This window comes from Apium graveolens, chromosome 7 (genome assembly GCF_009905375.1).
Source record: "Apium graveolens cultivar Ventura chromosome 7, ASM990537v1, whole genome shotgun sequence".
NCBI classification, from domain to species: Eukaryota; Viridiplantae; Streptophyta; class Magnoliopsida; order Apiales; family Apiaceae; genus Apium; species Apium graveolens.
Window position 1 is genome coordinate 138,735,788 of NC_133653.1, and position 17,237 is coordinate 138,753,024.

At 38.8% G+C, this 17,237-nt stretch overlaps 1 non-coding gene across 1 annotated transcript; it reads right to left on the reverse strand.

Annotated features, from left to right (window-relative positions):
• Positions 1–984: 984 nt before the first annotated feature.
• LOC141675578 (small nucleolar RNA R71) lies at positions 985–1,091 on the reverse strand. The gene has a single exon (XR_012556223.1). It is a non-coding gene; the product is annotated as a small nucleolar RNA R71 (small nucleolar RNA).
• Positions 1,092–17,237: the final 16,146 nt, after the last annotated feature.

A 17,237-nucleotide genomic window follows, 5' to 3' on the forward strand; every position in this document is an offset into this window, starting at 1 on the left:
ATCACTGTCACATGCTAAAGGTAATAACAATGGCTATAGAAGGAAGTAATAATGAAGTTGTGATCTCATGAGTGTTTTATTATTGATAAATTGAAGTGTTAGTTAAGTGGTTAATTAAGTAGTTAATTATAGTTAATATTTAATCAACAATTTTAAGTGTTATTATCTTAACATTGAGAAGTAGTCATACATTGGTGAGTGAGTTTAATTAGACAATAACTTAGTCTGAGTCTCTGAGGGAACGAACTAGAAAGTATTCTATATTACTTGCGAACGCGTATACTTGCGTGAATATTAGTGCGTGATTTCGCCCTAACAAGTTTTTGGCGCCGCTGCCGGGGACTCGGCGTATTTGTTTAGTTTATGTACTTACCATCATTGGTCATTAGGACTCAGTGATTAGGACGTAGTATTTAATTACTCTTTTCGGTTGTGTTTCAGGTACTTTAGCAAACGTTTATGCAAACTCGTTCTCGTGCTCGCAAGAGGACCTTAGATACAGCTGAGGAGAAAGACGAAGTTCTTGATACACCGGAGAAGTTAGATTTTGAGGATTCGGATTCAGGAACTGAGCAGAAAGAACTAGTAAACATGGGAGATCGTATTGTTCAAGCTGATCCAGCTCTTATGGATTTTTCTCGGCCTAAAATTGATGACATTCAGTCAAGCATCCTTCATCCGGCTATTCAAGCTAACACCTTTGAAATCAAGCCGGGCACTATTCAGATGGTGCAGAATTCTGTTTCTTTTGGAGGAGTGGCAACTGAAGAGCCCAACATACACATAAGGAATTTTGTCGAGATCTGCAGCACTTTTAAGTATAATGGCATGACTGATGAGGCTATCAAGTTGAGGCTCTTCCCATTCTCACTGAGGGATAAGGCTAAAGACTGGTTACATTCTGAACCAGCTGGGTCCATCACTACGTGGCAAGATCTTGCGCAAAAGTTTCTAGTGAAGTTTTATCCAATGGCAAAGACTGCTGCTATGAGGAGTGCTCTTACTCAGTTTGCGCAGCAACCTACAGAATCTATGTGCGAGGCTTGGGAACGCTACAAGGAAATGTTGAGAAAATGTCCACATCATGGAATGCCGGATTGGATGGTAATCACTGGTTTTTATAATGGTTTGGGGGCCCAATCTCGGCCCATGCTCGATGCAGCAGCTGGAGGCGCCTTATGGGCTAAAAGCTATACTGAGGCGTACAATCTTATCGAGACGATGGCTGCAAATGAGCATCAGAACCCAACTCAGAGGATGACATCAGGCAAGGTAGCAGGTATTCTGGAAGTTGATGCAGCCACCGCTATTGCAGCCCAGCTCCAAGCGCTATCAATGAAGGTTAATTCTTTGGCTACGTATGGAGTTAATCAAATAGCTATGGTTTATGAGCTTTGTGCAGGTTCTCATGCTACGGATCAGTGTTCTCTTGTCAATGAATCTGTTCAGTATGTGAATAATTATCAGCGACAACAGCAGCCTGTGCCAGCGACCTATCATCCTAACAACAGAAATCATCCAAATTTCAGCTGGGGGAATAATCAAAATGCTATTCAGCCAACATATCAGCAAGGAGTGAGTAAACAGTTTAACCCACCTGGATTCCCAGCAACCACAGCAGTATGCTACAAGGCAATCATATCCTCAACAGGGAAGTGCAGCTGCACCTACTAGTGCTGATTTTGAGGAACTTAAGCTGTTGTGCAAGAGTCAGGCGGTTTCTATCAAGACCTTGGAGAATCAAATCGGTCAATTAGCCAATGCAGTGCTCAATCGTCAACCTGGCACTCTTCCCAGTGACACGGAAGTACCAGGCAGGAAGGAAGCTAAAGAGCAAGTCAAGGCTATTAACTTAAGGTCTGGAAAAGTAGCTGATGCTGAAAAGGCAAAAGAAGTCGAAGCTGAAGTTAGAGATGAAGAATCTAAGCAAAAGGAGAAAGCGGCGGAACCAAGGAAGACTACTGTTGAACACACTCTGCCCGAGGCTAATACAGGGGAGAAACAACTCTATCCTCCACCACCTTTTCCTAAGAGATTGCAGCAAGAAAAGCTGGATAGACAGTTCGGGAAGTTTCTGGAGGTGTTCAAGAAACTTCACATCAATATACCTTTCGCTGAGGCTCTGGAACAAATGCCTAGTTATGCGAAGTTTATGAAGACTATTCTTTCAAGGAAGGTGAAACTGGATGACCTTGAAACCGTTGCTCTCACGGAAGAATGCAGCGCGGTTCTACAACAAAAGTTACCACCAAAACTGAAAGATCCAGTAAGCTTCACCATTCCTTGCACCATTGGCAATCTAACTTTTGACAAGTGCCTTTGTGATTTGGGAGCAAGCATTAATCTGATGCCGTTGTCGATCTTTAAAAAGCTGGATCTGCCTGATCCAAAACCCACATACATGTCGCTACAATTGGCGGACCGTTCCATTACTTACCCAAGGGGCATAGTTGAGGATGTGCTCGTCAAGGTGGATAAGCTCTTCTTTCCTGCAGATTTTGTTATTCTGGATTTTGAGGAAGATAAGAAGATTCCCATAATCTTGGGGAGGCCTTTCTTGGCTACTGGCCGTACCTTGATAGATGTGCAAAAAGGTGAACTTACTATGCGGGTCCAAGACCAGGATGTGACCTTCAACGTATTCAAGGCAATGAAATTCCCTACAGAAGATGAGGAGTGCTTAAAAGTGGATGTGATTGATTCCGCAGTTACTTCGGAACTCGAGCACATGCTAATGTCTGATGCATTGGAAAAGGCCTTAGTGGGGGAATTTGACAGTGATGATGAAGATAGCAACGAGCAATTACAATATCTGAACGCTTCTCCATGGAAGCGAAAGCTCGACATACCATTTGAATCTCTTGGTACTTCTGACCTCAAGAACGCTGAAGGGAAGCTCAAACCATCAATAGAGGAAGCGCCTACCTTAGAGCTCAAACCATTACCTGAACACTTGAGGTATGCTTTTTTAGGTGATTCATCTACATTACCTGTTATTATTTCAGCTGACCTTTCAGGTAGTGAGGAAGACAAGCTCTTAAGGATTTTGAGAGAATTCAAATCGACTATAGGATGGACCATAGCAGACATCAAGGGGATAAGTCCTTCATATTGTATGCATAAAATTCTGTTAGAGGAAGGTAGTAAGCCAACTGTGGAACAGCAGCGAAGACTGAACCCGATCATGAAGGAGGTGGTGAAGAAAGAAATTCTGAAATGGCTAGATGCAGGCATCATTTATCCTATTTCTGACAGCTCGTGGGTGAGCCCCGTGCAATTTGTACCTAAGAAAGGAGGTATCACTGTGGTCGCAAATGAAAAGAATGAGCTCATCCCTACTCGAACAGTTACAGGATGGAGAGTATGCATGGATTATAGAAAATTGAACAAAGCCACAAGGAAGGATCACTTCCCTCTCCCATTCATTGATCAAATGCTTGACAGATTGGCGGGACATGAGTATTTTTGTCTTCTGGATGGTTATTCTGGGTATAATCAGATTTGTATTGCACCAGAGGATCAGGAAAAGACTACCTTCACTTGTCCATTTGGCACATTTGCTTTTCGTAGAGTTTCGTTTGGGTTATGTGGCGCCCCGGCCACCTTTCAGAGATGTATGATGGCTATATTCTCTGACATGATTGGAAATAACGTCGAAGTGTTCATGGATGACTTCTCCATCTTTGGACACTCATATGATGAATGTTTAAATAATCTGCGCGCCATACTCAAAAGATGCGTGGAAACTAATTTGGTGCTTAATTGGGAGAAATGTCATTTTATGGTGCGTGAAGGCATTATCCTTGGGCATAAGGTCTCTAGCAAAGGTCTGGAGGTGGACAAGGCCAAGGTGGGAGTCATTGAAAATCTTCCCCCACCTAATTCGGTGAAAGGAATCCGTAGTTTTCTCGGTCATGCGGGTTTTTATCGGCGATTCATCAAGGACTTTTCAAAGATATCTAAGCCGTTGTGCAATTTACTTGAGAAAGATGTGCCTTTTAAATTTGATGATGAATGTTTGGCAGTATTCGAGACTCTCAAGGAGAGTTTGATCACGGCACCAGTTATTACAGCACCAGATTGGACAGAACTGTTTGAGATGATGTGTGATGCAAGTGACTATGCGGTAGGTGCAGTTCTTGGACAGCGCAAGAAAAATCTCTTCCATGTGGTCTACTATGCGAGTAAGACTTTAAATGGGGCCCAATTGAACTACACCACTACTGAGAAGGAGCTTTTAGCTATAGTTTTTGGCTTTGAGAAATTTCGATCTTATCTGCTTGGTACGAAAGTGACAGTATTCACTGATCATGCAGCTATTTGCTATCTGGTTTCTAAGAAGGATTCGAAGCCGAGACTCATTCGTTGGGTGCTTTTACTTCAAAAATTTGAGTTATAGATCAAAGATAGAAAATGTACTGAGAATCAAGTAGCTGACCATCTCTCTAGGTTGGAGAATCCCGATTCTACTTCACAAGATAGGACGTTAATCAATGAATCTTTTCCGGATGAGCAGTTGTTTGCAATTCAGGAGGAAGAAGCATGGTTTGCAGATATTGTAAACTATCTTGTCAGCAATATAATGCCTCCTAATTTGACATCCGCGCAAAAGAAGAAGTTTCTGCATGAGGTGAAGTGGTATATGTGGGATGAACCTTATTTGTTTAAACAGGGAGCTGACCAGATCATCAGGAGATGTATCCCGTTCTGTGAGACGGAGGGGATATTACGAGACTGTCATTCCACGGTTTATGGTGGACACTATGGAGGTGAGAAGACGACAGCTCGTATTCTGCAAGCAGGTTTTTTCTGGCCTACCTTGTTCAAGGATGCTCATCAGTTTGTTTTAAGGTGTGATCGTTGCCAAAGAGTGGGAAATTTGTCAAGGAAGGATGAGATGCCATTAAATGTGATGCTTGAAGTCGAGGTCTTTGATGTATGGGGAATCGATTTCATGGGGCCTTTTATCTCATCTTGCAATAATCAGTACATCTTGCTGGCAGTCGATTATGTCTCAAAATGGGTCGAAGTTAAAGCTTTACCGACAAATGATGCAAAGGCAGTGCTAAATTTTCTTCATAAGCAAATTTTCACAAGGTTTGGAACACCTCGGGTAAACATAAATGATGAAGGATCGCATTTTTGCAACCGTAAGTTCACTTCTATGATGCAGCGTTATAATGTGAATCATCGAGTAGCTACTGCCTATCATCCGCAAACAAATGGTCAAGCGGAAGTGTCTAACAGAGAGATAAAGCGCATTCTAGAGAAGGTTGTTTGTCCGTCAAGGAAGGATTGGTCTTTAAAGCTCGATGAAGCTGTTTGGGCTTACAGAACAGCATACAAAACTCCACTTGGGATGTCACCGTTTCAGTTGGTGTGCGGTAAGGGATGTAATCTACCAGCGGAGCTTGAGCATAAGGCCTACTGGGCATTGAAGAAATTGAACCTGGATTTAGATGCAGCTGGTAAGAAAAGAATATTTCAGCTTAATGAACTTGATGAATTTCGACTTCAAGCGTACGAGAATAACAAAATGTATAAGGAAAAGGTGAAGAGGTGGCACGATAGGAAGCTACATCCTAAGTTATTTGTGCCAGGGCAACAAGTTCTGTTATTCAACTCTCGGCTCCGACTTTTTCCTGAGAAGTTGAAATCAAGGTGGTCTGGACCTTTTATTGTCAAAACTGTGTTTCCACATGGAGCGGTGGAAATTTTTGAGAATGATTCGGACCAAGCATTCAAGGTTAACGGTCAGCGGTTGAAACACTACTATGGGGACATGGCAAACCGAGAGGTGGTTAGTGCCATTTTGTTGACTACGTGAGAAAGGTACGGAACGTCAAGCTAATGACGAAAAAGAAGCGCTGCGTGGGAGGCAACCCATGAATTGTTGTTACAGGAACCCTTAGAAGTTAATAACCTATCCAAAAACACAAAAAAATCAGAAAACAGGGGCTGAAAAAAAAAATTTCCAGAGACCCTCTGCGCGCCCGCGCAGCTATGCTGAGCGGCCGCGCAGCTTGCTGCGCGCCCGTGCAGAAATGCTGAGCGGCCGCGCAGGGGTCGAGTTCCAGAATTTTTTTTTACAGTTCAGAAAAAAAAAAAAAACCACACAAAAACCCATTACAGCCCATTAACCCACGAATTCTTTTCCCATTACCCCATGATTTTATCCCTCAACCCCACTCCTAATCTAATTTAACCTACTCCACACCCTATATATACATACACCTATCCTACATATCTCCCACAACTTCCTACACTTAAACCCTCTCATAAATATCAAAAATCAGTTCTTACACACTTTTATTCATAAATCAATGGCACCCAAGAGAGCACGCACTATTGACAGCAGCAACACAGTTCCTACTGCTGATTCATCAAGGGGTACTGCTGCAAGGCCTCGGTTAACTGACAGAGCCGCGGAGGGGGAGTACACTAGGCTGTTGGGGAAGCCGATTCTGAAGGAGAGGGGGTTTTACCATCAGGGAGGGATGGTGAGTTGTTGCCCATGATTGCAGAGAAGGGGTGGATAGCTTTTTGTGAGTCACACGAAGCAGTACCGATGAGTGTTGTTCGCGAGTTCTACGCGAACGCGAAGGCTGAAAAGAATGGGTTTTCTGTAGTTCGTGGGCTGACGGTTGATTATCATCCTGCGGCGATTCGCCGTGTGATTGGACAGCGAGAGAGGAAGCCCGAGGAGGAGAACTGGAATGAAAAGACTGCTGAGGACTTTGACTTGGATTTGATTTGTGCGACTCTCTGTCGACCGGGCACAGTTTGGAACCGCAGTCCAGCCAATAATGAGTATCATCACTTTCCGGCGATCGCCATGAACAGGTATGCCCGTGCATGGAATGCATTTATATGTGCTAATATTTTGCCTTCTTCACATGCACACGAGGTCACAGTTGAGAGAGCACAGCTGTTGTGGGGAATTCTGAATGAGGAATACTATGTGGACCTTGGTGAGTTTATCTACCAAGGAATTCTGAAGTTTTTGAGGGGAGCAAAGCATATGAACATCCCTTATGCATCCACGGTTACAAAGCTATGCCGAGCAGTAGGAGTGAACTGGCCGGCTCATGAGCAGTTGCAGTTGCCAGCAGCTCCGATAGATTCTGGCACTCTGAATGGGATGCAGGAGTGGACCGGTGGTGAGCCTGAGGAGCATGGGCTGGGTTATCGTCTTCCAGGAGGGCGTCCAGCACGAGGTGCTACTATGGCCAGGCCAGGGCGTGGTGAGGCTGGTTCTTCGAGAGCTCGGGAGGGTGCTGGAATGGGTGATGCCCAATATAGGAGGCTTTCACGGCGGATGGATGCCATGTATGAGACGCAGAGCAGGTTTGCTCAGGAGCTCACTCTTGCGTTAGGGACTGCTTTTCGAGGCCTTGGAGCTGATATCCAGTGGCCAGTTTTTGGTGAGGACTCTGCATACCCGCCGCCTGATACTCCACCCACTGAGGGTGATGATGATGATGACTCCGAGTAGGTATACCCTGTGTTCCTTTCTACTACCTTCACTGGGGACAGTGAAGATTTTAAGTTTGGGGGTGGTAGTTAAGGAATATTTTGTGTGTGTCATATAGCTGCATATTCATGATAGTTAGTTCATATAGTTGCATAATTTTTGTCATATAGTTTTTTTTTATATATAGCTTTAGTTGTTTGTCATATCATATAGCTCATGCATATACCATGATCCCTTTTGCAATGATTTATCGACTGAATTGTGATATTGATGCGAGTGTAGTGATAGCATTAAAGTGTTATTAAGTTGTGTAGGTTGATATGCATGCTAGAAGCACTTGTATTTTCACTAAGTCTTAGAGAATGCTTAAGGGCTAGATTGTTGTTATGATCTGATTATTTTCGAGGATAATCTATTTATTATGTTTAGAATTTGATAATAGGTTCTTAGTGGTAAAGGCATGAAAAAGAAAAAAAAATGGAGTAAAAATCGAATTTGTTGCTAGTTGTGGCTAGGCGTCAAATGGCTAGTAGTCGGCTCGCATGTTATGCGAGTAGTTTAGGGTTGAGCAAGATGGAGCGAAACGCACTTGCTCAGAGAAAAAAAAAATTTTGCATAATTGATCAAGAGTGGGCTCTTTGGTATTCGAGTTATTAAGTTCTTAGGGGACTTTGTGCCTAGTGACCTAAGGCTTTTAGAGTCTGGGATCCGCTAACCTAACGCTCGTTACATGGATACCATTGTATAAGTCTTTTGTGGACCTCACTCATTGCACGGTCAAATAAGCATTTGATTTTTAAATAAAAAGCACGATTTCGTAGTAAGCTCCAGAGTTCTTGTAGTGTTGTATATCACTTTGTGCCTAGAATTTTTATTCTTTGTATAATCGTAGGATTGCCTTGAGGATAGTCTAGTCATAGTAATTGGTCTAGTTCCAAAGCATATCTGTTAAGCATTTGCACACACCACGTTTCTGGCGGTATGTCCGTTTGCATGAGTTTATTGATCTTTAGTGTCTAACTGCATTCGTTGAGACGTGACAATTTGGTTGGTTAATTGTAGTAAGGGGGATCGTTGCATTTTCATATAGATTGCATTCATGCATATTTTTACTTGTTTTTGAGTCTGTGACGCTTGAGGACAAGCATCGATTTAAGTTTGGGGGTGTGATAAGTGGCATTTTATACCACTTAGAACGTCTTAAAATGGCTTAAATTGGTGTCTTGAAATCAAGTATTTTGTGTATTTGATGCGTTTTTCTAGTGTTTATGCATTTCAGGGTATTAGTTGCATTTCGGAGGAGGAATCATCAAGAATAAGCCTTGGCATGTGTTCACCATTGCGAGAGGAAAAGAACGGGCAGATTACGGCGAAGAAACGGAGCAAGCATGGAATTTTTCCAGAAGGGTCCTGCGCGCCCGCGCAGCAATGCTGAGCGGTCGCGCAGCAGCCTTGCGCGCCCGCGCAGAAATGCTGAGCGGCCGCGCAGGGTCGGGGAAAAAAGATATATTATTTTAGACTTCTACTTCTGTTTGGCTTCCAACTTCTATGTAATCTGAGTTTTATGGGACTATTATATAGGTAGATTTGAGACGTTTTTCACAGAGTATTAAGAGGAGATTATGTTTTAGATTGTGTTTTGCAAGAAGCGAAGGAGATAAGGAAGAAGACCGATTTAGCACACAGCAACGAAGAGGAAGCATATATTCTTGTGATTCTTGTTTCGTATTAACGTTGGATGCTAGTTTTCTTGCTTTGACTTATTTACTCTTGTGACGTACTCTGTTTTAATATAATCAGTTTAGTTATTATTTTCTTGTGTTTGTTTATCATGATTTCATATGAACCCATGATGGCGATAAGTTCTATTATGGGCTAATCGTGATCATGAGGTTGCAACGGATTTATTATGGAATTCTTTAGTTAATTGTTTAATACTTTATTATGTGATGATTGCATGATATCTAGTATTGGTTGTGCGTATTCGTCTTATGTGCGTCGCGAACATATAAGATAGGGTGTTAATCTCTTGTGAAGCGACGGTGGATCTTGAGATTTAGAACTTGCCATGCTAGCATAGGTTCATGTACGTTGTGCATGATTAGTGGGTAACTCTAACAGTTTTATTTGCCTTATGTAATCAAAAAGGGATAACTTGTGCTTAAATCGTTGTGTTGTCAATTTCTGTAGAAATATAGGAACTCAACATAATTGATGACTATTCAACTTCTATCTTAATTGTGGATGATTGGTAGAATGGTATTAGTACAATGAAAGTTGGCTTTTATCAGTTTCGTGTTATTCGATTAATATCATCACTGTCACATGCTAAAGGTAATAACAATGGCTATAGAAGGAAGTAATAATGAAGTTGTGATCTCATGAGTGTTTTATTATTGATAAATTGAAGTGTTAGTTAAGTGGTTAATTAAGTAGTTAATTATAGTTAATATTTAATCAACAATTTTAAGTGCTATTATCTTAACATTGAGAAGTAGTCATACATTGGTGAGTGAGTTTAATTAGACAATAACTTAGTCTGAGTCTCTGAGGGAACGAACTAGAAAGTATTCTATATTACTTGCGAACGCGTATACTTGCGTGAATATTAGTGCGTGATTTCGCCCTAACATTCCCCCTGGGAACAGATCAAAGAGATCTATTAGGGATCTCAATGCAGTCTATAAGTTCGGTGGCATATGTGTGTAATTGAACATACGTCATCGAATATATTAGAGGTCTATGAGTATATATACGTAGACTCTAACATCATACCTACCGAGGAATCCCGCTCTAGACTCACTGGTCTATCCTTTTATTAGGTTTTAAGATCAAACCATCGTTCGTTGTAATCCTATACCATTTAATTATAGACATGCCATCAATTCTCGATGCTCTTGATCTCTGAGCTAAACCATCATAACCTTACATGTTAAACGCACTAATAATATCATGTAGTGTACTTGGCTTATGATGACATTTGTATATTATATTCAAATCTTCCTTAATGGAAATAAAAATCCTCAAGGGTATATCGGACACTATCTCTGCTGAATTCGTAATTAATATGATATTCACATCCTCGTTGGTAAAATGACACCTTCAACTAGTTTGGGTCAATAACCTCAACTGTATATTAATTATTAGACTTCATGGTTCTCACATGTGATGCCCCCTCATAGGCAACCTATAAAGAACTACGAAGTAACAAGGCTCGTGTTATCAAAATGAACATATGGTGTTGGTAATATCGTCTTTACCCCAAATGCCCTGGAGACATAGCTCCGAGTTCTACAACCACATACTTGTCAAATCATATATGATTCTAATTTTTCTTCTCATCATTCTGATAATCTCCAATGGTCCTATTAGTCATGCTTTAATACCTCAAATATACACTTTATCGTAACCTACACAATGGGGCTACATCCGGTAGTCCAACGATGAACTCTATATGAGCTCTTATGTAATCTCACATCTAGACAGACTCCTAACACTCTCGTCTCTGAGTACTATAACTTATTGCTTTGATACCATTTTTGTAACGCCCCCAAATCCGGGGTCAGGAATCTGGGCCGTCATGCAATCCTTCAATCATGTGTAACCTGCATTAACTCAATAATCCAATATTTTCATATCACAGACCTCCAATCTCACACACTCACAAGTTATAGCCTTAGAAACGATGTACAACAAGCATCATCTGTTATTAAAACTCAAATGTACTTTACAGGATCTCAAACAATTATTCATAACATCTACATGAAGTTAGAATAATCACGACTGATATATTATACATATCTGATACTCTGGCCCACCTGAGACAAAGTTGTCAAGGATTCTCCCCATGACTACAAGCGACTAAGTCTCACACCGGCATACTGGTTATCTGTTTTGTTGTGACATTTAAAAGAAAGCAAGAATGAGCAATAATGCTCAACCATAATAGGGTAAATTATGAAAAGACTATATGAGAAATTCAAATATAATTCCAAATACGATAAATATGTTTATTTAAAATAGTTTTCCTCGGTGATACACACCTTCTTTCAAAAACAATTCTTTTATTATCCTGCAAATACCTTAGTGGTAAACCCATCACCTAGGCTTGGGTTACAGTATTGCATCTCAATTCCAATTGGAAGAATATGACTTTCATCGGAGCCCCCGAGATAAGATGATCAGTCATATGATGGTATACTTTTCTACATGTAGATGGATGACTTCTATACACCCGGTTGTCACCCTAGCCGCATTTGGGCTATATATGCTTCCCCATTCATTCCGGGTATATTTTGCATACTTCGTCTGTCCCTCAGTACACATGGTACCTTCTCATACGGAAAATTTATATAGCAGTCTCCCCAGTCCATGAAGTACTGGATCTCTACCCCTCCTATGTCCATTTAAGAATCCTATCATATACTTGGAATCATCGAACTATATCGAAGTTCTCCAAGCGTTTTTCTTGTTGATAGGCACAGCTCGTCTCATATGTATATATATGTACTTTCGAGAATTTTCGGAGGAAGTACTAAGGATGTGAGTTGACCGTTATTAACAGATAAATAAATAAGGGGGAGTTTCTTTTCAAACTATGCTCAAAATATTTAAAATATATCGAGATAATATTGTTCGACGATCTGAAAGTATTCGAACAACTTTCTGAAACTCAGAAATTATTTTAAAATAGGTTTTATGATTTTCAAATCATATTAAATCATTTATAATTATTTAATAATTAAATAATAATTATTAAATAATTAAATCACGAATAATTATATTTAAAAAGAATATTTGAAATAATATTTCTCAATTAATTTATGTTTAAATAATTAAAGTAATCCTTAATAATATACTTAATTGAGTTTGAAATAATAATCGTTGGAGAATACTCCTTTTATATTAAATGAATAACTGAAATAATATTCATTATTCGAATAATAAAATATAGTTGAGGGAATATGATCTTTAGAAGTCATTTATAAATAAAATTCGAGGTACTCAATACTTCGCAAGTGGACATCGAGTCCCTTGGAATAAAAATAAATACGGACTTTTGATCCCCCAAAACATCACCGGGATGATTCCCGGGTTTTTACTATAATATACATACCGACCGACTGTCGGTCTATAATATACATGTCATGCTACTCTCTAGCATTAACATTTCTCAAATATAACAACTCCGAAATACTTCCGGATTTTTATAAACTTACACCGACCAATCCTCGGTCAAAATATATCGTTTCAAATCCGGTACTTTTATTATACCAAAATCATCATATCTTATGATTCAATATATAATAATTTGTAAATCACCGTAAAGCATTTATCATGCATATATCGCAGTGTTTAAAAGCAATCACAACACAACAGTTCTAAAAAGGTAGGGTTTGAAAACTTGACTGGAGTCCAAGATACGTTTCCCGACTTCCTCTCGTTCCGGGTTTTCTAATCAGCAAACATCATAATCGTAATCAGTATTCCTACTTTCATCACCAACTTATATTTATAATAAGTTTAATACTTCATAATTTTCAATATTCGGCCGACTCGAAATAAGTATCAATCCTTGGTCGAAACAGACGGTCAAAGTGGTCTTCTAGAGTTGACTTTAGCGAATATTACTATTACGTGACTCACACTCTAACATTTTTAATAAATCGTAAAATTAATATTTTAATACAAAACCAACTCGAGGAGATTCTGGAGTTCTTGTAATATTTATCATAAAAGTTTCATTTTGATAAAATGAATTTAACTAGGTGAAAAGCATTTCAAAAGTTCGGTCAACTACGGAGTTTTACTATTCAAACCGCTTTCACTAAAATATTGATATCTCTCAAACCGTTAACTCAATTGATGCACCATTTTCCCGTGGGCACGTTTAGACAAAATTTAGAACACATTATGTGAAAATGGTTTTCTAGTAACATGGGTGAAAATCCCGAAGACGCAGTTTCTAACAGGGGGCTGTTTTTGATGTTCGTACTCCGCGCGACCTCGGCTCCGATATTTTTATAAAATCGAAAGTTTAACATATTTAGCTGAAATTTTAAAGAGGTCTTCCTAACTGTATAATTAAGTTACTGACAAAGTTTAATTATTTTAAACAATGTTTAAGGGTCTCAATTATACCCTCAAAGTCAGCACTAGGTAGTAGTTTGGTTTTCTCGACTACGTTCACTAAGACGAGCTTTTCTCCTAATCTGTAAATCGTCTCGGCACGATCTTTATATGGTTGAATACTATAAAACAATAAATTTACATCAATTTCTAGTGGTGCATAAAATATTAAATTGACAGTTCGTATTTCGTGCTTAAAACAGTCCTACATATAAACGAACAATACGGCGGCTATACGCGTAACGATTCCCGGTTTTAACTACCTTAATTTATTTTACAATGACTCAGACACCAATTCCTTCATATTTCTTGAAATATAAGTCCCTAAACTATATTAAATCATTACCAACATCAATCCATAACAATCAACCATCCAAAACTAACTTTTTATAATCCAAACTCAATGAACAAACATGTACTTAAACATAACTCAAACTTAATCTTATAACTCAAGTAAATTAAAGGGTGGATGAAGTTTATACCTTTCTTGAAGCTTATTAATACTTAATAAAGTCCTAAGATCCTTGATGAAGCCTTGTTCTAGCTTTAGGAGCCTTAAACTTCCATGAAAAATCAAGAAAACAAGTTAATAATTTTCGGGGTTACTATTCACCCTCAACTTCAAACATTTTTATAATATTGAAAACTTCATGGATGGGCTTGAAATTTGGTTCACGACTTACCCATGATATGAAATAGGTTTGGTAAAACTTTGGTGATTTTTGAATGGGTAGAATGTGAGTTTTGTATTTTTCTTTCCTCCTTGTTCTTAAAAATCAGCATTGTTCTTGAAGAAAGAGAGAGAGAGAGAGAAAAAAAAGTTGATTGGTTTGGCTTCCTTTGGAAGTATTGGATAGGTATTAGTTGCACACCACACTAGACTAGACATTTTAATTTATAAAACATGAATTCTTATTTTAAGAAATTTTATGTTTTACTTAATTTTTAATTTAATTAGCTAGCTTGGATAATTTATTGCTAATTAATTTTGATGGGAGTTTCATCTCCTTGGTTCATTTATTTATTCTCTTACATATTCGCTTGGTCGTTTATTCATTTTCGTAATAAATCTTCGTTAGCGATTCTCGGGGTAAATCCTTTCTTATAAATCCTTTATGTTTTGAAACTTTGTACTTGAATTTTAATTCGTAGAATTCTAAATTCTTAATCATAATGTAATTCTCGTATTCCTCGATAGTCCGTAATATAAGGTTGTTTTACAAAGTTCGTTTTCCCATAAAACGAATGGCTTTTACATACACTGATTTGGTACGTATAGTGACAATGTCAACTCAAAATCTTAATTTAGAAACTCGTATATGGTATGGTCGCAAAAGTTTTTATTAAACCGCAAGGTTACTATTCCTAAAGGTCTTTTACAGATGTCAAAAAATTGGGTTCTTACATTTACCAAGGTTCTTGTTAATGAGATATTCGTTTTGAGTATAGCATGCAGTGTTGACAGCTTCTTCCCAAAACTTGTTGGCAATTTGGCATCTTGAAGCATTGTTCTAGCAGCCTCTACTACTGTTCTATTCTTTCTCTCAATTAACCCATTGTGCTGAGGTGTTCTAGAAGCTTAGAATTCTTGAACAATGCCCTTGTCTTTGCAGAATTCAGTTAAGGTTGCATTTCTGAATTATGTTCCATTGTTACTCCTCAATCTCTTCACAATATTCTAATCTACAACCTGCTTCTTAATCTTCTTGATGTGTTCAATTATGATGTGTGTAGTCTAATCCTTAGAATGCATAAATTCTACCCATGTGTACCTTGAGTAGTCATCCACCATCACAAGTGCATATTTCTTCCTTGAAATTGACAAGACATTAACTGGTCCAAATAAGTCCATGTGAATAAGCTGCAAATGTGCACTTATCGAATTCACAGTTCTACTCTTATGACTTGATTTCTTCATTTTTCCTTTTTGACAAGCCTCACAATCTTCATTTTGAGCAAAATCCAGATTTGGCATGTCTCTCACTAACTCCTTTTTCACCAAGGTATTGATTGCCTTGTAATTTAGGTGAGAGAGCTTTTTGTGCCACAGATTGCTTTGCTTTACAGATTCCTTGGTGTAGAAGCAAAAAATTTCTTCCTTATTTGCTGAGTGTAAATCTACAGCAAACAGGCTTCCGTTTCTTAGTCCTTTCAGAGCAACTTCACTATCTTTTTGCTGATGATTAAGCATTCTCCTTTGTCAAATGCAACATTGAATCCTTTATATGTGAATTGACTGACACTTAGGAGATTCACTTCCAAACCAGCAACCAGTGCTACATCTTTAATGACAACATTTCCAAAAACTAACTTGCCATATCCCATTATGAAACCTTTTCTGTTGTCTCCAAAAGTCACTAATGGGCCAACCATCTCCTCAAAATGTGATAGCATGGCCTTATCACCTGTCATATATCTTGAGCATCCACTGTCTATGATCCATATGACTTTCTTCATTTTGCCATGCACACAATAAGGAGTAAGTATGTTTAGCTACCCAAGCAGTGTTGGCTACTTTCTTCTTGTTAATATAATTTACAGAATTAGAATGAGTTGATTCAGAAAGAATGGAGTTCATTGGTTGATTTGCATGTTCCATTTTAGTTGCAGACCCAATATTAACTTCTTTGAGGTTTACTCTTAGCTTGTGGACACTTGTCATCACTTTCATGTTGCAAGGGATGCAATCAAACTTATCACAGAAGGAATAAGGATCTTCAGTCTTTGCTTCATTATATTTGCATGCTCCCAATCTTGACTCACTAACAGCCTTTGTGCAAAGATGATTTAGATGATTTGTAGAGCCACATTTTTGACATTATTTCCTAGGAGCATCTGCAACAAATGCAAAGTTATTGCTTTTGTTTATCCCAATCTTCCCATTTCTATTTTTCTTCTTCTTTCCTGCATTCTCAGTCTTAACCTCCTTGATTAGCTTCTTGGGGGTTTGATCCACCATGGGCTTCTTCTTAGTTTTAGAAGGTGAAGCTGTTTCTGTGCATTTCTTTTTATTGTCCTCATCAGCAAGTTCTTGCTTTATGATTAACTCCCCTTCAATGAAATTTACTTCACATGCTTTGAACAGAGGTGAATCAACCTTTCTCAATATAGCTGGGACGTCTTCACTTATAGTTGCTTTTCCCTTATCACCTTCAACTTTCCTGTTGATGTTCAAAGCATCATAGTCCAAGCCAATAGCTATGTTAGCACATGGCTTGTTCTTCTCATGGTACTGACCAACTAACTGAGATGCATTTCTGAATGATTTCAATTTCACCTCATTCTTCTCTAGCTTCTCTCTCAACACAACTTCTATTTCAGTAGCACATTTTAGCTTATTCTTTAGATATTTATTTTCTTGCTTGACAAATTCAAGCTCAACAAGCTGTAGTTCCAGATTTTGTCTTTCAATCTCAACCTTTTCATTTACTTTTGACAGCTTACTCACTTCCTCACTAGATGCCACCATGCTTGTGTGTATGTGAAACATCTCCACACTCATCTTTTCAATAGTCTCCTTATATTAAATAGCATTTAAATCAATAGTGGTAAGAGTTGGTACCTCTATTTTTGATGAGGATGACTCTCCTTGCTCCACGACCATGAGTGCATAATTTCCAAACTCCTCATCTTC